Source organism: Ambystoma mexicanum, chromosome 2p (assembly GCF_040938575.1).
Source record: "Ambystoma mexicanum isolate Mex_15411 chromosome 2p, UKY_AmexF1_1, whole genome shotgun sequence".
NCBI lineage: Eukaryota > Metazoa > Chordata > Amphibia > Caudata > Ambystomatidae > Ambystoma > Ambystoma mexicanum.
The window spans coordinates 954,753,900-954,775,479 of NC_090923.1; the positions used below are offsets into that span (position 1 = coordinate 954,753,900).

Consider the following 21,580-nt stretch of genomic DNA (forward strand, 5'->3'; position numbering starts at 1 on the left):
AACGAGCTGCTTGGCAAGAAGGAGGGGTGGCTGACCCAAAGCTGCCCAGAACAAGGCAATGGAGAGCGGGACGCCAAGACGCTGCAAGGCTTCTGGGTGGAGTGGGAGAAAGCGTGACAAGGAGGCTGTGTCTCCAGAGAGCCGGAGGAATTGTCAGAAGGGAGCAGTGGGGCATGCTACTCCCTTAACATCGCATGGCCAAAGAGGTGCTTGTTCTCGTGAGAAAAGCACGAAGCCCAGGAGGGTGTGAGGGGCAGCTGGAGAGACCCTGACGTCATATGGGAAAGCCGCTAACAGGAAGAAAGAGAGGAAGCAATGAAATGCATGACCAGTGAGTTTCTGAATGAGAAGAAACCCGGTGGCAAGCGAGAAACACTGTATACATTGTATCGGAGTGATCGCGAGTGAAAGAACACTCGTTCCTGAAAGCCTCTGAGATACTACTTACTTTCGAACAATGCTACAGAGATTGGTGAAGGATATAAAGTAACAGAGAGGTCCTGTATAACTTAATACGCTTTTGAAAGTCTCTGTGAAGGAAAGGAAGCACTGAAAGTCAAATGGATTTGGTTTAGAGTGGGGAATGGAGTCCCGCAAGAGACCAAGTGAAGAGTGACATTTTTCCAATAAAACATTTGGGAGTTGACCTTTTAGGTTTGAAAAGGAAGCAATATTGAAGAGGTTGAACATATTCAAGTTGGAGAACAACTAAGACGCTCTAACTTGGGGCGAGGGAAGCATAAGAGACCTGTTGAAGAGGTGAATCCTGACAAGGAAAAGGTGCTGTGAACCTTTGTCAAGTGAATACCTGAGTTGCCAAGTGAATTCTGAGAACATGTGGAACTTTCTAAACCTGAGTGCCTTGAACCTGGGGAAGGGAGCTGCAGAAGGGCTCCATTGTCACATTAACTTTACTTTGAACACTATTGAGTTGGCCAAATCTCTTTTGAACTATCACCTTCCCAGTCAGGGATAGGTCTTCCCTGTTTTACTTTGCACCCGTGGCTGACATGGGATCACATCCGCTCTTGACAAGGCCAGCACACTGGCCTTCTCACACAAGTCATCACCCTCTCTCATTAACAAAACAGGCAGTGTAAAACAAGAAAAGGATATATTAACAAATCATTGTGAACATATTGAATTTGGCTGGGTGCCTGCAGAACCTTGCCATCTGTGGAATTGCTGAATCTTCCTCAGAAGATGAGACAGGCTCACTCGGTAATCCATATGTTTTATCAACGTAGGAGCTATGAGTGATGCCTGTGAGCATCATTGATACAAACAGGGTGGCTCTGTTTAGGTATTTTTGGAGTTGAGTCTTGGTTTTAGTAAACACAGAAGTGTACAAAGAGACATAGTACAAATGATGTACAAAGAAGCCTGTGGTTTTCTCCTTGTAAGTGCTAGGAACAAATGGTTTGCTGTGCTGAATTCCCCATTTTCCAGGCTTTCAGGAACAGGTTGAGTGGAAACCAAGAAAACATATTTCGATATGGTTACCAGCTGTTTTGTGAGAGGTAGGCGATTTTGGTCTTTTTTCCAATAGGACTTGCGTGGACGGAATGGAAGGCAAGGCTAGGGAAGCTGAATGGGAAGATGGAAAGGCATAGACAGAAAAATGTGTCCGATGAAAAGCTCTCATCAGACCTTGGGTCGCCAGCAATGTAGTAAAGACTACTGAAGCGTATTTCACTCTTTCATATAATGCTGAAGGAAAAAATAACGGTTAGACTTCTATCTGTGAAGATAGACAATAGTCCTTGATGGTTTTGTTTGTGGTTTTTTTTTCATCTTTAGTTGAAGAAGCGGAATTCCAACAAATTGCCAATGCATTTCGGACCTAAATACTGGTCTTTCATCTGGGTGAGTTCTGTAGTACCAGAGAAAACAAAAACGCTAGTTTAATTACTGGTGATAAGGTTTGTCAATTGTCACAACAATTGTACCAAAGCAACAAGACTACACATGCTATTAAAGCTAAATAGGGTGCACTAAACTTTATGCAAAGTACCTGTAATTAGATGAACATTTGCTTTGTGTCTTGTGTGGCAGTGTGCCACTCCACGATATTCACAACTTGAAGAATGACTTAATTCCTATCCAGAAATCCAGAATTCAACATTTGTATTCACAACAGGTCCAAATGCAAGTGTATAGATGGAAAGGCATACATTTCTGAAAAATAGACAAAATTCCAAGTTTAGGAAGGGTTGATTTGCGCAGGTCAGGCAACAAGTATGTAGGGAAAAATTCCATAGTTTGCGGAAAAATTGGGAAAATTACAGAAAAAAAGTTATGTGGTGGACATGGTTGGCCCGGTAAGGCAATGGCCTCTGTGACTTTTTAAGAAAAACAATGCTCCGCTACATTCCCCTGACTCTTCCCGTTAGGAAATCACACATTTTTTGTACTGTTTCACAAAACAAGCATTATCACAAGCCAAGAACCGAGCCATGGTACACAGGATTTTTATGCTTACGGCCTAAACAGATGTACTTAGCATGTATAAATAAGGAAAACAAATGTAGTGAGGAAGGGCAAGCATACATTTTTTGAAAGAGCACAGGCAGACCTTTTGAAAGGTAGGTGACTTGTGCAGGTTACACATTAGTGTATAGTCCGTAAAGCAGTGACTAAATGTAGGTCACATTTGGGAAATTAAAAGGTTGTATGACAAAGTGCAGCAGCAAATGGGTCGAAACGTTATGGAAACCACACAAACACAACAAATGTCATACCTTCCCGCGTTCTCACAGGTGTCCTGACAAAAACGGTACCTCACATGTGTGGGTGCACCTACGTGGGTGCAAAGGGAAAAGGCTAAACCACTGGTAACCCGAAGTCTTTCGGCAGATCAGATTTTGCATAATTTTGCTCTTGTGGACAACCTACAGATTTGGGCCTAGGGTGTCGAAGCCACCAAGGAAAACAGGGATCTCCATGCATTTTTGAAAAGAAGACACCCGTGAAAATCCATAGAGGTCTGACTTGCGCGAATTGCCCCAGAATTTATTACCCACAATCCCTGTCAAAGTCCGAAATTTGACGAACAAACCACAATTTTCAGACATTTCATTCTGCCCATCCACCAAAACACACCGGCAACAACACATGTCCATCCTTCCTGGGTTCCCACAGGTGTCTCAACGAAAAAAGTACCTCACATGTGTGGGTGCACCTACCTGGGAGCAAGGGGCGCAAAAGGAAGATAATAAACCACTAGTAACCCCAAGTCTTTCGGCAGAGCAGATTTTGTGGGATTTTGCTCATGTGGACAGCCCACAGATTTGGGCCTAGGGTGTTGAAGCCACCAAGGAAAATAGGGAACCCCATGCATTTCCAAAACGAAGACACCCGTGGGAATCCACAGAGGCCTGACTTGCGCGAATCGGCCCAGAATGTATTACCCACAATCCCCGGCAAAGTCAAAAATGTTGTGAAAAAAACACAATTTTTTTGCCCACTCACCGAAACACACCGCCAAAACCACATATCCTACCTTCCCGCGTTCCCACAGGTGTCCCGACTAAAACGGTACCTCACGTGTGTGGGTGCACTGTAATGACCTGGCTCAATGTTATTAACTAGTCCTGGGTGGGTTGATGTCACTGGGTTAGAATGTTGGAGTGGAACGTTGAGGCTGGTGATTTGAAGTGTGGACAGTTGGTGGCCAGCCTAGCACAGGGGCTGGTGGATGACTCTATATACCGGACTTGTACTGATATTAATATGTTCTTATCTAATCAGTAAACCTAAGAACATCAGCTTGCCTCCGACTGGTTCTTGGAACATTGGTCTTTTCATTGGCGACAAGGATTCTGGACCCCAAGACCACATAACGGAAAGCATAAGAAACTGAAGCTTTGCAACATGCAATCTTAAGGCAGTGAAGCAGCTGTCAAGTGAGTTGTCAGGACACTGGAAGGCTGCAGTAGCAAACGAGAAGAGCTCGGTTTGACTGTGAAGTATCCTGTACAACGTGGTGAGAGGGAGCGCTGTGCAACAGTCAACCGGAGAAGAAGAGAAGCAGGAGACATCCACCAGCCCGGGGCGCTAGAAGGTGAGCTACCCCATACTGAGTGACAAGCAAGGTGGCTTGCGGCGAGGGGGCACCTGGCAGTGTGAGGGAGCTCGGACTGGCGTTTGTTAAGTCAACAGGCCGCTGTAGTGCTGTGGCTTTTCAGCGAGTGTCGCATTTTGAAAGGCCAATGACTTTTGAGTTACCAATAGGCGGAGGACTCCAAGGGGCTCTAGAGGGGCTTTCGTGTGAGCAGTAACAGAGCGGCAACAAAGTTTTTTTTTTTTGCAAAGGAACTGTCCAGCATCTTTTAACGTAGTGCAGAGTGCCGTTCAGTCATATTTTAAAAGGGTCGGAGTGGTACGTGGCGTGAGTGCTAAACTAAGCTAACATCACGTGGCTCTAGTGCTGGGACGAATGTATCATTAAGGAGTTCTGACCTCCAGGCGAGCACCATGACAATGATGATGCCTGCTGAGGAAGTAAAGGCTGCAGTGGCTGTGACGAGCCAGTCACGTGAGAGGGAGGTCCTTTTCACAGATCAGCGAGGTTCTGCGCACCTCGGGAAGCGAAGGGCTGGCAAGGGCGATTTGGAATCCTGTGCGGGTTCTTTTGGTTTTGCGACAGAGGCTTCGGGACTGGAGGACGGTAAAGTACTGTACGGGAAAAGGTGTAAACTGGCTGAAAGGAAAGACAATGTACGTACTGAGGTGCCAGTCGTTGCTGCTGTATGTGGCAAATACTGTAAGGAGAAAACATGCCATAACAAGGGCTGTGCGCATGCAGAGGAAGAGACACGCAAAGAGGATCAGATTGACTGGAGGTTCGATAGGAGCATTGAAGCTTTGAAGGAAGTGGACCCTGATTTTTTGAGTTTCTTCAGGATTTTGAAGTGCTAACGAAAGAGAATACTAGAAGTTAGGTGATGCAGGGCCAAATGCGCATGGTGATAGGTGGTGGAGATAATGAGTGTCGTGGCCCTTGTTTAGTTTCGTGAAGTCTGTTGGCAGAACTTTTAGTGTTCAAACTGTTGCATCCGTGTTAGGGAGAATTCTCAAAATGTGCTAATTTCCCTGACCTTTTGAGACCCCAAGCAAATTTGCTGAATTTCTGGTATTTGATTTTTTACCTGGAAAGAGTGTGAGCCTTGTTTCCCACTCTTTCTTGTATTTTGATGTGTGTTTTACTTTTGTGCTCTTTGGTTATGGAGTTTTAAAACAACTCCGAGGCATCTTCTTTTTCTGTGTGTCACATAGCACCTTTAGTGCAGTGGCACAGGGTTGTCTTCCAGACTTCCCAAGGTTTAAATCCCGTCTCTGGGACTGACTACTGTCTCTCAGAGCCTGTAAAGTTAAATTGACTTTACTAGTCTCTTTAAATTTACTGAACCAGCACACACTATCTTCCTATAGAGTGCTGGAGGGGTTGCTTTGCTTCCCCTGAGTCAAAACACTAATGTAACAGTAAAATGTTACCTTTTCCTACTTTAAATGGCTGGTGGCAGGGGTTTGGATCAACTACCGTGATTTTTCCCAACTGCTAACAACGGTAGCTAAAAATCGGGTCAGCCATTTTTTTCAATATGGCGCCCTAGACCTATCTGTAAAAACAGACTCTGGTCATATTTTTTTGTCTTTTCTTTTAGGAAAGGTCCTTCTTGTGTTCGTCTCTGCGCGCCAAACCAGGTTTGGTCCCTTTGTGCGTTGGCCTTTGGTGGGCTTCAGTGTTGAAGCCCTCCTCTGGCACCAGGGTGTCTGGGGTGGACAGGATGTTAGGGAGGTGCCCGAAACTCCCTGTGGTTAGTCTGCTAGGAGACCTGAATGCACTCTGGCGTGATTGGCCGGCTGGCTGTCCGGCAAGGACAGCCACCCTGCTGTGTGAGTGACAGCCAGGCTGGAATGAATGGGGAAAACTGTTTAAAAACAGATCTCTGGGACTTGGAAAGCAGAGTCGACCACTGGAACGAAAGAACTGAAGAGGAGAGGAAGGAAGAGGACTGCTGCAACACCTGGGCGACCGGTGAAGCCCTGCTGCAGGTCCGAATTGCCTGAAACTCCGACGACACAGTAGCCCTTCAAGATTAACTTCTTCCCTTGAGTTTGGTGGGAACAACCAACTCGCAAGCCACCTGGACACCGTCCCCATCTGGTCGAATTTTCATCAAAGTGCTGTTGAAAACCAGATAGCCAGAGGGAAGGAAGCCAGCTCGTGGAGTTTAAGGCACTCACACATAAAACCGACATCTTGCTGCAGCTTTTGGCCTCTTCTCTGGGCAGTGCAGGAACCTCCCGACGTCTTCCTTCTTGTTCCCACGACTGAAGCTCAGGAACAGCGAGGTCTGCAGGATCTGCCAGGAACAACTGTCTCAGCTACAGCTCTTCTTCATTGACAAAGTACTGTGCAAACGTGGCCTGGAAATCTTTTCGGCCATCGAGAAAGTGTGTGAAACTTTCCTCAACTACGAAGGCTTGTCCTTCCCTAAATATTCGTCTAACTTTTTGCCTAGCCAAATTCTTCTAATCTCTGTGCCAAGGACTTAATCGTTATATACCAGAACTGTGCTATCCTATACAAAAGACTCTGAACCATTGACATTGGTGCAGGCCTATTGAGAAGAATTGCTGGTTGTATTTAACTGAAACCCTTTGCCCTGCCTATGAACGTATTTGGGCGGTCTATTCTTATAACCTTGTCTTTTCCCTCCCTTATTAAGTATCTGAAGGGCCATTTTGCTCCCACTTAATTTTGGAGCTAAACTTGTTAATTTACTTTCTGGTTGGATTTTTGTGGTTTATTAATGTGTGATATTGAGCTGCTTATGCTAGTGTAAGGTTTTCTAACGGACTGAGTAAATAAATGTGTATTCTTTTACCAAGAAACCATGAGTAAGTGTATATTTGAATCACTGTATTTGTTGGTCCTCTGTGTAACTTGTTCTACTGCTCACTAAACTCTTGAGATAAGTCTGGATGCTCAGCCACTGCTACCACATAACTATGTAGTACAGGCTTGTACCAAAGGTGAAATTGTACTGACACTTGTAGTCTTAACTGCCTGTAGTGTTCCCCAAGGGTACTGCAGGTGATTCTGCCTAACACTCCGTTTATGTATAAGTCTTGCTGTTCATGTTCCAGCGAGTATTCAATGGATGCATGTGAGAGTATAGTGGAATGGGTGCAGAAGAAGTATGTTACTTGGGTAGTAACATGAAGTGAGAGTTTTGGGTTTAGAGGGTTGGCATTTCCGTATGGATGCTGACGCTGCACAACCTGTAGTGGTTTGTTTTGTGCAGAGGGTAGCTGAGGTGTTTGATTAACCTGGAGTCTAATAGTTGTGGCGTTTGTGATAAGCCGAGTTTTAAATAGTTGTGACGAGTTCATTCTATTAGAGGGTTGGCATGCTGTAGGGGTGCTAATGCTGCGCAATGTTAATGTGTAGAGGGTAGCTGAGGTGTTGTGATTAACCTGGAGTCTTATAGTGTGGCGTTTGTGATTAGCCAGGGTCCAAATAGAATGTGAGTTCATTGTAGGTTTTTGAAGACCAGCATGGCGCTGGGTGTAAGCTTGTGGAGACCGTAGTAGTTGTTGAGATTAAGGTAGTTTTCGGAGACCAGCATGGCTGCTGGGTGACCAGCACAGCGCTGGGTGTGTGATATATGTTGTTTTCGGAGACCAGCATGGCTGATGAGTGACTAGCATGGTGCTGGTCCGCGAATGTGTGTTGGGTGACCTGGCATGGTTGCTGAGTGACTAGCATCGTGCTGGTGTGCAAATGTGTGTTGGGTGACCGCCACGTGTCCAGGGTGATATATGTTGTTTTCGGGGACCAGCATGGCTGCTGAGTGAATAGCATGGCGCTGGTGTGCGAATGTGTGTTGGGTGACCGGCATTTGTGCAGGGTGTCTAGGGTGCACTTAGGAGACAGAGCTTTATAGTTTTCTTCATCGGTTTGGTGTTGGGGTTTTGCTGCCAGTGTTTGCGGCAGCAGAATCTTTTGTTTGAATCATTCCAGGAGGAAGTATGTGTGAGGTTTGGGAGTGCGTTTTGGTATTGATAGGTTGAGGGCTGGTTCCTCAGGTTTTGGTTCTGGTTGCTTGGCCTCCAAGCCAGATTGGACAGTTACTGCAAGGGTGGAGTGCATTAGGTTGCTGTGATTGGTGGTGATCTTTTTTGTGATTTGAGGTGATTTTCTTTCTTTCCATTTTGGTTGTTTACAGTGCTAAAGGGGGAAGATATGTAATGACCTGGCTCAATGTTATTAACTAGTCTTGGGTGGGTTGATGTCACTGGGTTACAATGTTGGAGTGGAACGTTGAGGCTGGGGATTTGAAGTGTGGACAGTTGGTGGCCAGCCTAGCACAGGGGCTGGTGGATGTCTCTATATACCGGACTTGTACTGATATTAATATCTTCTTATCTAATCAGTAAACTTAAGAACATCAGCTTGCCTCTGACTGGTCCCTTGAACATTGGTCTTTTCATGCTCCTACCTGGGTGCAAAGGGAAAAGGCCAAACCACTGGTAACCCCAAGTCTGTCGGATGAGCAGATTTTGAGGAATTTTGCTCGTGTGGACAACCTAAACATTTGGGCCTAGGGCATGGGTGCACAACATACGGCCCGCGGGCCAAGTGCGGCCCGTGATGCTGCTGGATCCGGCCCGGCATGGTTGAAGACTTTCCTAATGGAAGGCGGCCCGCAAGCAGCAAAGGTCGCCCTCCATTAAGAAAGTCTTTGTTTTCCTTGCCGGGCCGTGAGTCACGCAGTGTGTGTGTGTATGCTGCCAGGTAGTGACCTAATCTGCCCTGGCAGGGGTGCAGAGTAGGGGGGGCTGCGGGGCCCTCCTCCCCCCCACACCCCCGGCAGAATGAAGTCGGGGCTGAGCAATCCCCACCCCCCCACGGGCCGCACAGAAGAGGGGCAGTATGGATGGCCCTTTGTTCCATCCATACTGTCTCTCTCTGGCGGCCCGGGTAAAAGCCGGAGAAAAAAGATGTTGAAAAATGGAGGGACGGATGCAAAGCAAGAGGCTCTTGTTTTGCATCTGTCCCTCCATTTCTAAAAATCGTTTTGGGTTGGGTATACTTCTACATCTGTGCACCGGGGTGCACAGAGGTAGAGGTACACCCAACCCAAAACGATTTGGGCAGTGCCAGAAGCCTTGCCAGCGTTCCAGGACGTCTGGGTAAGTACATGGTGGGGGGGCTGTATGTTTGTGTGTGTGTCTGTCTCGGCTCCGTCCTGTGTTTTTTGTTTTTGTATGTATGTTGAGATGCGGAGTGGGGGTGTGTGTCGGGTGTGTATGGGTGTGTTTGTATTTGTATGTCTGCATTGCATGTTGAGATGCGGAGGTGGGGGGGTGTCGGGTGTCTATGGGTGTGTTTGTATTTGTATGTCTGCAGTGTATGTTGAGATGCGGGGGTGGGGTGTGTGTCGGGTCTGCTTGAATGTGTTTGTGTGCAAGTGCAGTGTATGTTGAGATGCGGGGGTGGGGTGTGTCGGGTCTGCCTGAATGTGTTTGTGTGCAAGTGCAGTGTATGTTGAGATGCGGGGGTGGGGTGTGTCGGGTCTGCCTGAATGTGTTTGTGTGCAAGTGCAGTGTATGTTGAGATGCGGGGATGGGGTGTGTCGGGTCTGCCTGAATGTGTTTGTGTGCAAGTGCAGTGTATGTTGAGATGCGGGGGTGTGGTGTGTGTCGGGTCTGCCTGAATGTGTTTGTGTGCAAGTTCAGTGTATGTTGCGATGCGGAGGGGGGGTGTGTGTCAGGTCCGCCTGAATGTGTTTGTGTGCAAGTTCAGTGTATGTTGAGATGCGGAGAGGGGGTGTGTGTGGGGTCTGCCTGAATGTGTTTGTGTGCAAGTGCAGTGTGTGTTGAGATGCGGACGGGGGGTGTGTGTCTGGTCTGCCTGAATGTTTGTTGTTGTGTGAAAGTGCATGTTGAGTTGCGGGTGTGGGGTGTGTGTCGGGTCTGCCTGAATGTGTTTGTGTGCAAGTGCAGTGTATGTTGAGATGCTGGGAGGGTGGGGGTGGAGGGAGCTGGGGGGGTGGGGTCGGGTCTGCCTGAATGTTTGTTGTTGTTGTGTGCACGTTCAGTGTATGTTGAGATGTGGGGGGTCCGAGTCTGTATGCGTGCATGCTTGCGAGTTTGTGTGCTGAGTTGGGGGGGGCTCGAGTTTGTATGGGTGCATGGTGTATGCTTGTGGGTTTGTGTGCTGAGTTGGGGGTGGGGGGTTCGGGTCTGTATGGGTGCATGGTGTATGCTTGTGGGTTTGTGTGCTGAGTTGGGGGGTGGGGGTTCGGGTCTGTATGGGTGCATGGTGTATACTTGTTAGTTTGTATGCAGGGGTGGGGGGTTGGGGTCTGTATGAGTATGGGGCATAGTGTTTGCATGAGGGGTGGGTGTTATGGGGCATAGTGTTTGGTTGAGGGGTGGGTGTCTTGGGGCATAGTGTTTGCATGAGGGGTCGGGGCCATGGGGCATAGTGTTTGGTTGAGGGGTGGGTGTCTTGGGGCATAGTGTTTGCATGAGGGGTCGGGCCATGGGGCATAGTGTTTGCTTGAGCGGTGGGTGTCTTGGGGCATAGTGTTTGCATGAGGGGTGGGTGCCTTGGGGCATAGTGTTTGCATGAGGGGTGGGTGTCTTGGGGCATTGTGTTTGCATGAGGGGTGGGTGTCTTGGGGCATTGTGTTTGCATGAGGGGTGGGTGTCATGGGGCATAGTGTTTGCATGAGGGGTGGGTGTCTTGAGGCATAGTGTTTGCATGAGGGGTGGGTGTCTTGGGGCATAGTGTTTGCATGATGGGTGGGGGCCATGGGGCATAGTGTTTGCTTGAGGGGTGGGTGTCTTGGGGCATAGTGTTTGCATGAGGGGTGGGTGTCTTGGGGCATAGTGTTTGCATGAGGGGTGGGTGTCTTGAGGCATAGTGTTTGCATGGGGGGTGGGTGTCTTGGGGCATAGTGTTTGCATGATGGGTGGGGGCCATGGGGCATAGTGTTTGCATGAGGGGTGGGTGTCATGGGGCATAGTGTTTGGTTGAGGGGTGGGAGCCATGGGGCATAGTGTTTGCTTGAGGGGTGGGTGTCTTGGGGCATAGTGTTTGCATGAGGGGTGGGGGCCTTGGGGCATAGTGTTTGCATGAGGGGTGGGTGTCATGGGGCATAGTGTTTGGGGGTGGGAGCCATGGGGCATAGTGTTTGCTTGAGGGGTGGGGGCTATGGGGCATAGTGTTTAATAAATATAGGGGGTTGAAAAAGCCTCCTGCCACACCACGCCCCACCGCGCCTACCTCCCCACCCACATTTACTTTTTGGCCCACTATAGCCATCATGTAAGGTACTTTCGGCCCTCTGTCAAAATCAGTTGTGCACCCCTGGCCTAGGGCGTCGAAGCCACTAAGGAGAAAAGGGAACCCCAGGAATTTCCGAAAAGAGGACACCCGTGGGAATCCATAGAGGTCTGACTTGCACGAATTGACCCAGAATTTGTTACCCACAATCCCTGGCAAAGTAAAAAATGGGGCAAAGAAAACACTGTTTTTGGACATTTCATTCTGCCCAACCACCGAAACATGCTACTAACAACACATGTCCTATCTTTCCGTGTTTCCCACAGGTGTCCCGACAAAAACGGTACCTCACATGTGTGGGTGCACCTACCTGGACGCAAAGGGAAAAGGCTAAACAACTGGTAACCCCAAGTCTTTCGACAAAGCAGATTTTGAGGAATTTTGCTCTTGTGGACAACCTACAGATTTGGGCCTGGTGTGTCGCCTCCATCAAGGAAAACAGGGAGCCCCATGCATTTTCGAAAAGAGGACACCTGTGGGAATCCACAGAGGTCTGACTTGCGCGAATTGCCTCAGAATTTGTTACCCACAATCTCCGGCAAAGTGCGAAATTTGGCAAAATAAATCTCAATTTTCAGAAATTTCACTCTGCCCACCCACTGAAACACGCCACCAACACCACATGTCCTACCTTCTCGTGTTCCCACAGGTATCCCGATGAAAACGGTATCTCACATGTGTGGGTGCACCTACCTGGGAGCAAAGGGAAAAGGCTAAACCACTGGTAACCCCAAGTCTTTCAGGCAGAGCAGATTTTGAGGAATTTTGCTCTTGTGGACAACCTACAGATTTGGGCCTGGTGTGTCGCCGCCATCAAGGAAAACAGGGAACCCCATGCATTTTCGAAAAGAGGACACCTGTGGGAATCCACAGAGGTGTGACGTGCGCGAATCGCCCCAGAATTTGTTACCCACAATCCCTGGCAAAGTCCGAAATTTGGCGAAAGAAATCTCAATTTTTCAGACATTTCACTCAGCCCACCCAGTGAAACACACTGCCAATAACACATGTCCTACCTTCCCGCGTTTCCACAGGTGTCCCGATGAAAATGGTACCTCACATGTGTGGGTGCACCTACCTGGGCACAAAGGGAAGAGGCTAAACCACTGGTAACCCCAAGTCTTTCAGCAGATTTTGTGGGATTTTGCTCATTTGGACAACCTACAGATTTGGGCCTAGGGTGTCGAAGCCACCAAGGAAAACAGGGAACCTCAGGTATTTCCGAAAAGAAGACACCAGTGGGAATTCACAGAGGTCTGACTTGTGCGAATCGGGCCAGAATATATTACCCAAAATCCCTGGCAAAGTTCAAAATTTAGCAGAAAACCCACAATTTTCAGACATTTCACTCTGCTCACCCACCAAAACAAACTGCCAACACCACATGTCCTACCTTCCCACAGGTGTCCCGATGAAAATGGTACCTCAGATGATATATGGTATGATATGATAGGTTATTTCTAACGCGCTTAGTACCCAGAGGTTTCTAAGCGCGTGGGTGCATCTACCTGGGTGCAAAGGGAAAAGTCTAAACCTCTGGTAACCCCAAGTCTTTCGGCAGAGATGATTTTGAGGAATTTTGCTCTTGTGGACAACCTACACATTTGGGCCTAGGGTGTCAAAGCCACCATGGAAAACAGGGAATCCCATGCATTTCCGAAAAGAGGACATGCGTTGGAATCCACAGTGGTCTGAGTTGCGCGAATCGCCCCAGAATGTATTACCCCCAAACCCTGGCAAAGTCCGAAATCTGGCCAAAGAAATCTCAATTTTTGGACATTTCACTCTGCTCACCCACCGAGACACACCACCAACACCACATGTCCTATCTTCCTGCGGTCCTACAGGTATACCGACAAAAATGGTACCTCACATGTGTGGGTGCACCTACCTGGGGGGGGGGGGGGCGCAAAGGGAAAAAGCTAAACCACTGGTAACCCCCAAAGGGTTTGGGGAGTCAACCTATAGATTTGAGCCTGGGGTGTCGCAGCTACCTAGGAAAACAGGGAGCCCAATGCATTTCTGAAAAGAAGGCACTCCTGGGAATCCACAGAGGTCTGCCTTGCACGAATCTCCCCAGAATGTATTACCCACAAGTTGTAAATCTGGGGGAAAAACAATTTTGTGACATTTCCCACTGCCAACACGACCGAAACACGCCACCAACAATACATGGCCTATGTTCCCGCCTTCCCACACGTGTCCCAGTGAGAGGCAGACCTTGTATGCGTGGGTGTCATCACCTGGGTGAGAATGGGTAAATCATTCGTACAGTAAGTGCTCTGGGAATACAATAATCACTGTGTAGTACCCACTGCCACCCTGTTTCTTCTCTTGAAGCCCATTCACATGCACTCTTGCTCACACTTCTCATACATACAGTTCACAATGCAGTCGGACAGGCAGGGTTGGGTTTAGCACAAGGAGGAAAGTCCTAGTGAGCAGTGAAGCCACTTAAAGGCACCAACCGTTTTCAATGGATATTCATACACCTTTTGTGTCTGTAGTCAGTAGGCATCCATTTCAGCAGTCGCACCTCTACCAAATCACTTGCACCACAGCAACCGTATCTGCACACTTATATCACGTGGACATCTGCTCACAATGCAACCGTTTCTCTAGCGATATCTTTCACATCATTTTCCAGCACTTGCATATCAACTGTGTCTGTATTCAAATGTCATGTGACACTAACCGTATCTGCACACTCACAGCATGTGGACGTCTGCTCACATTGCAACCGTGTCTCCAGGCAATATCTTTCACACCATTTTCCAGTACTTGCATATCAACTGTGTCTGCATTCAAACGTCATGTGGCTCCAACCGTATCTGCACACTGATAGCAAGTGGACATTGGCTCACTTCGTTACCTGGCCTACAGGTCCTGTCTTTCACACCAACTTCAAATACGCCCATAGCAAGTATGCCTGCATTCACGGTTCATGTTGAAACATTCATATCTGTAACCTTAACCACACTAAACACACACCCACTAACATGCTAATCATTTCTGCAGTGCTGGGAAATTGCATTCACAGAAATCACTTCTACATCTATTACGTAGCTTTATCTCACTCACACACCAATCGTGTCCAAGTCATACCTAGAGAAGACATTTCAGTCACACTAAACATGACAATAGCACACTTAAAACAATAAAAAAGGAAGGGTGGTACGAGGCACACAAGACACCGCCGCTGCCATATAGTACCATTTTCATGACACTTAGACCTCAAGGGAGGGAGCCAAAGTGGCGTGTACTGTTTTTGAAAGACACCCCTTCAGTGGAGGGAACCGGAATGGTGTTCCCGTCTTCTCCAACGCACCCCTCGAGTAGAGCGAGCGGGACTGGCGTTTCTTTGCATGGCAAGCCTCAGGTGGAAGGTTCCCAGAATCGCATTCCTTTTCAATGTATGCCTGAAGCGGAGGGAGCTTCACTGATGTTTTTTTTTCTAAGGCAGGCCTCAAGTGGACCGAGCTGCACTACCATGCCTTGCCAAGACACCCCAAATGGGAGTGAACCAGAGTGGTGTTCCCTTCTTCTCCAAGGCACCCTTCAAGTGGAGGGAGCTGGAGTGGCATTCCTTTCCAAGATACGCCTCAAGTGGAAGGAGCCTGAATTGCATTGCTTTGCAAGTCACACCTCGCGCAGAGGGAGCTAGACTGACCTTTCCTTCTAAGGCAGGCCTCAAGTGAAAGGTACCGGAGTGGTGTGCATTTCCAAGGCAGGCCTCAAGTGGAGGGAGCAGGACTAGCATTGCTTGCCAAGGCACGCTAAAGGGGACTTAACCACAATGAAGTTCCTTTCTTGTGTAAGACACGCCTTGGGTGGAGGGAGCTGTAGTGAAGTTTCTTTTGTAGAAACGCTTCAAGTGGAAGGAGCCTGAATCGCGTTACTTTGCAAGTCACGCCTCAAGCTGAGGGAGCTAGACTGATGTTTATTTCGAAGACAGGCCTCAAGGAAAAGGTACGGGAGTGGTGTGTCTTTCCAAGGCAGGCCTCAAGTGGAGGGAGCAGGACTGGCAATGCTCGTGAAGGCGCACTAAATAAAGTGAAATGAGTTGAAATGCTGTTGCATTTTTATTGAAGGTACACCTCCAGTGCAGGGAGCTCGAGTACCGTTCCTTTGTAAGGCATGCACGAATTCAGAGACTGTGCGTCCCTTTCAAGGAATTATGGGCATTCCCGGAAACCAGTCGATCTCCTATTACCTTTCCTTTGTATGATATAAAAGGAAACAAGGCTGCAGGCAGAGGGCTGGCTTGGAAGGGCATTGTGGACAGTACACCCGAGTATCCCTCCTCATTCCATGTTTTGTACACACCTTACATTTTCTGTAAGGTTGTGTCTTCATGGTTGTGGCAGGAACATAATCAGCAAAGTGTCAACCTTTCAACCATTACCAACGCTTTGCAGTCAGGCCCCTGCAGTCTCATCTGTGACTCAGCAGCCTGAGGAGCTCCAGCTCGTACTTTTTTGCAGACAGGCTGCCCATGCTGCAACCCTCACAGCTGTGCAAGCCGTGTCTGTTTCCCACTGATACCACCCTGGATCAGCATTTTTCGACCTCCAGCGAGAGGATCATACAGAGACCAGCCCATGCGGCTAGCAGATCTCAAATTTAGCGCCTGTGAAATCTATTAAACCATAGCACAGACGTCAATCTACACAGAACTCCGTCCTGATGAAGGCCGTGTTAAAGATGAGGCACACCTAGCCCACCTAGAAACGGCTGAAACACCTGGTGTAGACGCACTACTCCCCCAAAACTACAGCACATTAATGCTGTTTACGCAAGAAAAATAATTTTGTGTACCCACCATTGTTCTATGTGTTTTCCACAAATGTTGACTTGAATATGTACACTGTAATATGTGAATTTCTTGGCAAATCCTAATAGGAGTCGGGTTTGTTGCACACACACAATTTGGAGATTGTCCCAAAAAATGTTTTTTTGGCACTGTGTGTTGTAAATATCTTTCTGTTTTTTTGTCCGATTGTTCTGTTTTAGCAAACCATTTTGATTTCTCTAAATGTTGGATTTATGTCTTTTTGCACACAACTCTAATATAAAAAAATGAGATTTATCTCTACAACATACTATTGAAGAGTGATTCCTTCCTTAGCAATGCAGAGTTTGATAATACATGTGGAGGTGTTGTTCTGAGCCTAGCATCCTTGGACCTATTCATTTGTATCTTTTGTTTTCCTAGTTAACCCTCCTGGGTAGAATAGGTTCCACACCAGGAGCCCTATTTTTTTATTCTAACCTTTCAATCTGGCCACATCTTCTAGCTCTGGAAAGGAGGGAGTTTGTACAAGGGCAATAGTCGGAGATTGTACAACTTCTTTTTCAAAGTTCAGAAAGAGGTTGTTTTGTGCAGCAACTGCATGGTACACAACATAAGCATTGTGCGTATCTACACGCATAATGTGTATGGCCAACTTTTCTGTACCACATGCGCGTCTTGCGTGCAGCATGGTATGGCTAAAGCAATTAGCTTGCTTTATCTGCTCCACCCATGTACTTGTTGTAGTCCAGAATGAGGTTGGGTTTCCGCACTTACTGAGCCTGCCCGCGCACAGTGACTAGTGAAGTACTTTCATCATAAATAGTACTTAGCATGTGCACATCCCTTCTGTTGCAGAATTCTACTGCCAACAGTTCATCCCGCCGCAATGCCATATATGCTCCCTTGTCCAGCTTCTTACACACAAGTTGTCTGGGGAAGCCTTTGCGGTTACTGCGGATTGTACCGCATGCCAGTGTGCCCACATTGTACAATTTCTTGAAGAGTGGAATTCCTGTGTAGAAATTGTCCACATACAAATGGTGATGCTTGTGGAGCAATGGTGTGAGAAGATTCCAAACAATCTTCTCACGTTTCACTAAATGGGCTGGGCAGCCCAGAGGGTTTAGGGTGGAGTCTTTTCCAGTGTAGACCCTCATGCTGTAGGCATACCCAGTGGTACTTTCGCACAACATGTACACCTTGATCCCATATCATGCTCTCTTGCTGGGAAGGAACTGCTTGAACACTAGCCGACCTTTGAACAACATCAATGATTCATCAATGGATATCTTCTGGCTAGGAACATACACCTCCGAAAATCGCTGAGTAAAGTGCTTCAGAAATTTATGAAGTTTGAAAAGCCTATCACAATTTGGGTCAGTTCTGGGTAATGCTGCCGAGATGTCATTGAAATGCAACATACGTTGCAGTGCTTGAAAACAATTTCTACTCATTGTGCTAGATAAAAAGGGGTTGAAAATACAGCTTCAGTAGATATTCCCATGAGCAGAATGAGACCACAAAATCTTCTCATCTCAACATTGGTTGTTGGAACCCATGATTGTGCTCTGGAATGGGGTTTCAGAGTGGAGCCCTGTGACCTCAAGAACTGTGCAGCGTACATATTGGTTTGCTGAACCACATCTGCAATGAACCCATCATCAACAAAAAGGTTGAAAAAGTCAATAGGCTGAAACCCATCTGTATTCACTGTGCACCCTGATATACCAGTGAAAGGGGGCACAACAGGCTGAGCCATTGCTGGAGGTACCCACTGCGACTCATCAGCCATGTCAGGTTCTGGCACATTCCTTGCACGTCCTGCATGTCCCCTCACCGTTAGAGGTCCCCTGCGAGTGGGAAGTGTCGGAAAAGATGCATGCACTCTTTCATCCTCTTCGTCATCAGATGATGAGGAGGAGGAGGAAGTAGCATCCATTGAAAACTCACTTCCCGAATCAACTTTCTGCTCACCCGCAGAAGCACTATCTGTTTCAGATTGCACATCTGGCTCTGCGCTTTGCTCCGAGCTGGACTCCATCACTGCAGCGAAAGCCTCTGCACCAGACATTGTTCGACGAGAAGCCATGACTACTGTCGCTATGTAACCCTTCAATGCCAAAAAGAACAGATAAAGACTGAGACAATAAGTATGTGTGCTTCTCAAAGTATGGAACCTAGTACCACACAAGTAAGCCAACATGTCCAGACTCTGCTCACAAACTGTAGCAGCCCTCTGCAATGTGATGTACTCTCAGCACGCTACAAAAAACGGAGTACTATGTTGCAAACACTCACGTAAAATGCTAAGGACCAGCTCACTGCTTTCTAATAAGTGGGTAGACAGTTACAGCACACCTGCACCTACAAAAAAGACAACAAAAAATCTAAGCAAGATGACATCTTCAGCTATACATTACACAAATACAAGTGTGGGGATGAGGATGGAACCACAGTAGCAATTCAGAGACAGCCAACGTGTGTTGCACCCTCCCCTGTTCCAGGGGGGGTGCAGGTGGATGTGAAATGGAGGAGAGAAGCAACCACATAATGTATTAGTGATTGGGTGAGGTGAAAAGGCAGAGGCGATATAGACGCAGACAGTGAAGATAACGAAAGTACAAGGCAGGCCATTCCACACAATTGCTGGCACACTTTCGACAAAACCCCCTGCTCCTTCAAATAGGGTTCTGTGTTGGAAGGGGGAAGGTCACAAGGACAGAACTACTGCAATGGCCAGCAAGTGGAATTAGGCTGCAGAAAGTATTGATAGTTTGCAAAGAAATAAGCAGTACCGACATCAGGAGAAAATGAACTCCACAGCAAGTGTGCTTTGTATGCTCTCTGAACATAGCCACCCTGACAGAATGTGCGCCAATCATCACAAATGGATACAATTTTGGACAGTTTCATTGTGAGAGTTTCGGCCAAAGCTCCAGGACCACTGGTGAACTTTGGGGGCAGTCGACCAACAAGGCAGAGAGGCGCCCAAGGTCACACACATCAACCCCGACCATCCTAGACCTCTGGCAGGCCAGCGCTACAGCTTTCCCCTCCAGGAAGGTATGGGGATCCTGCAGAACTCCCTGCAACCACTGTGACTTGGGGGACGAAAGACCCACATGGGAGATGGACGCCCAAGGCCAGCGACATCACCCCCCCCCCCACTGTCCTGGCCCTCTGGCTGGCCTGCGTTACAGCTTTGCCCCCTGCGAAAGGATGGGGACCCTGGCAGGGCTCACTGGGACCACTGCTGGACTTGGCCGACACAAATAGTGACCGTTCCAATAAAAGGAAAGAGCTCCATACCAAGTGCGCATTGCATGCTCAGAAGAAATGACCATCTGCATTACTAGCGCAAACATATTTCAGAAAGTGGCAGAAATTATGTTTACTACATTTTTTTCCCTACAAAGCAGCCAACTTCCTCTATTCAGGCCACACCCATCATTGCCCACATTACCTCTCCACTACCCGTTCCAACCCATACCACTGATGCTACAGCCACAGTCCCTCCCACCAAAGTAACCATCCAACCCCTACATTACAATGCATAATTAGAAAAGCAAATTTTGTACTACTTACATAAGTCAGCGAAAGCTTTCGATTAGCCACAACTGCAAAGAGAAAACAAAAAAGAATTACAATCTGTACTCAGCCCACCAATAACACATCCAAACTGTCAGGCTGCTATCTGCAAATTTTTCAATTCCTTCAACCAGATACATGGCACATCCCAGTCATCTACCACCATGGAAGGGTGAACTGCACACTGACAGTAAATGGGAATAAGGCCAATGGGCGTATGGAAACACCCACCAAAAAGTAAACATTGTGCATAGTGGCAAACTGCCCTCCTAGGGGAACAGCACTGTTCAGCTGGTCTGGAAGGCAATTTGTGGCCTGCCCCTGCAAGTGTGTCCTTGGCCACCACAATACCTGCCCCAAGCACCCACTCCACACACACCACTAACACTCCAGCCCCAGTTCCCACCCACCCCACTAGCAATCCGTAAAGGAAAAGCTTGAACTGTACAAGTCCTGTAAAGGGAAAAACACATATATTATCTGTGTCAGCCCAGCCAAAAACCAACCCACACTGCCATGCTCCCATCATCAACCTCCGCTACTGAGCACCGGGGGGTACTCACAACATTAATTCTTTTAAAATGCCCAATGCACACTTACTATGGTGCTCACTTCCCCTGTCCGAATACTGTGCACAGGAGGCAAGCACCACACCAATGTGCTGTGCCATTTCAAGGCACAGATCCAGCGATCCACACCCAGCACTGCACTTGCTTTCCTTGCAAAGCAGCCAGCCACCTTCCATTCATCATAATCCCTGGTGTCTGGTGCGTCCCCTAATCCTCCAAAACACCAACAGAAAAAAACAAGCGTTTTCTTCTTTTTGTTTGCCATGGGGCAGATGGGCACATTAGTGTGCCGATCTCCCCCCCAGTGGGCCCAAAAACCCACATTGCCCCATGCATTGGGGGCCTGTGCCAGGTTTTCTACTGGTCCTCTCCCCCCCCAAATGGTTGGGTGGGCATCTCATGTAGCCCTCCCTGGGGCCACATAGGGGCAGAAATCAGCCCTCAGGGAGGGCCGGATGAGATGCCCCCTCCATTCTGGGTGGGGGCGGAGGGCCACCGCCCCTTTCCATTACAACATTCACTGGTGGTTTAGGGTGCCCTTCAGCCCCCCCTAAAATTATTTCTACTATTTGTTTTTTTATTTTTTTGTTTTGCCAACTTCCCTTGGGGCAGATGGGCACATTAGTGTACAAACCTGCCCAAGGGTGCCCAAAACCTACTTCCCCATTCATTGGGGAGCCTGACTCACGTTTTCTGGTGGCACTCTCCCCACCCCACGTGGATGGGGGGCATCTCATGTAGCCCTCCATGGGGGGCAGATGCCCCTTCCTAGGAGCAGAAATCCTCCCCCACGGAGGGCTGCATAAGATGCCCCCCTCCATTTTGGTTGGAGGGGAGAGGGCTACCCCCTTTCCATTACAAAATTCACTTGTGGTTTAGGGTGCACCTCAGCCCCCCCTAAAATGAATCCTACTATTATTTTTTGTCAAATTCCCTTGGGGCAGATGGGCGCATTAGTGTGCCCATCTGCCCCCAGGGTGCCCAAAACCTACTTCCCCCTCGATTGGGGGGACCTGTCCCACATTTTCTGGTGGCCCTCTCCCCCCCACTCCAAAAGGATGGGGGGACATCCCATGTAGCCCTCCCTGGGGGCAGATGCCCTTCCTAGGAGCAGAAATCTGCCCCCAGGGAGGGCTGCATGAGATGCCCCCCTCCTTTTTGGGAGTGGGGGAGAGGGCAACCCCCCTTTCCATTACAAAATTCACTGGTGGTTTAGGGTGCCCCTCAGCCCCCCCCTAAAAGTAATCCTACTATTTTCTTTTT

General features: G+C 48.1%; 1 long non-coding RNA gene across 1 annotated transcript; it reads right to left on the reverse strand.

Moving 5' to 3' along the window:
* Positions 1-1,142: 1,142 nt before the first annotated feature.
* On the reverse strand, positions 1,143-18,523 carry LOC138565972 (uncharacterized). Its single transcript, XR_011301749.1, has 3 exons — positions 18,459-18,523; positions 2,015-2,178; positions 1,143-1,873 (listed from the first exon to the last, which is right to left on the reverse strand). It is a non-coding gene; the product is annotated as an uncharacterized lncRNA (long non-coding RNA).
* Between the last annotated feature and the right edge of the window lie 3,057 nt (positions 18,524-21,580).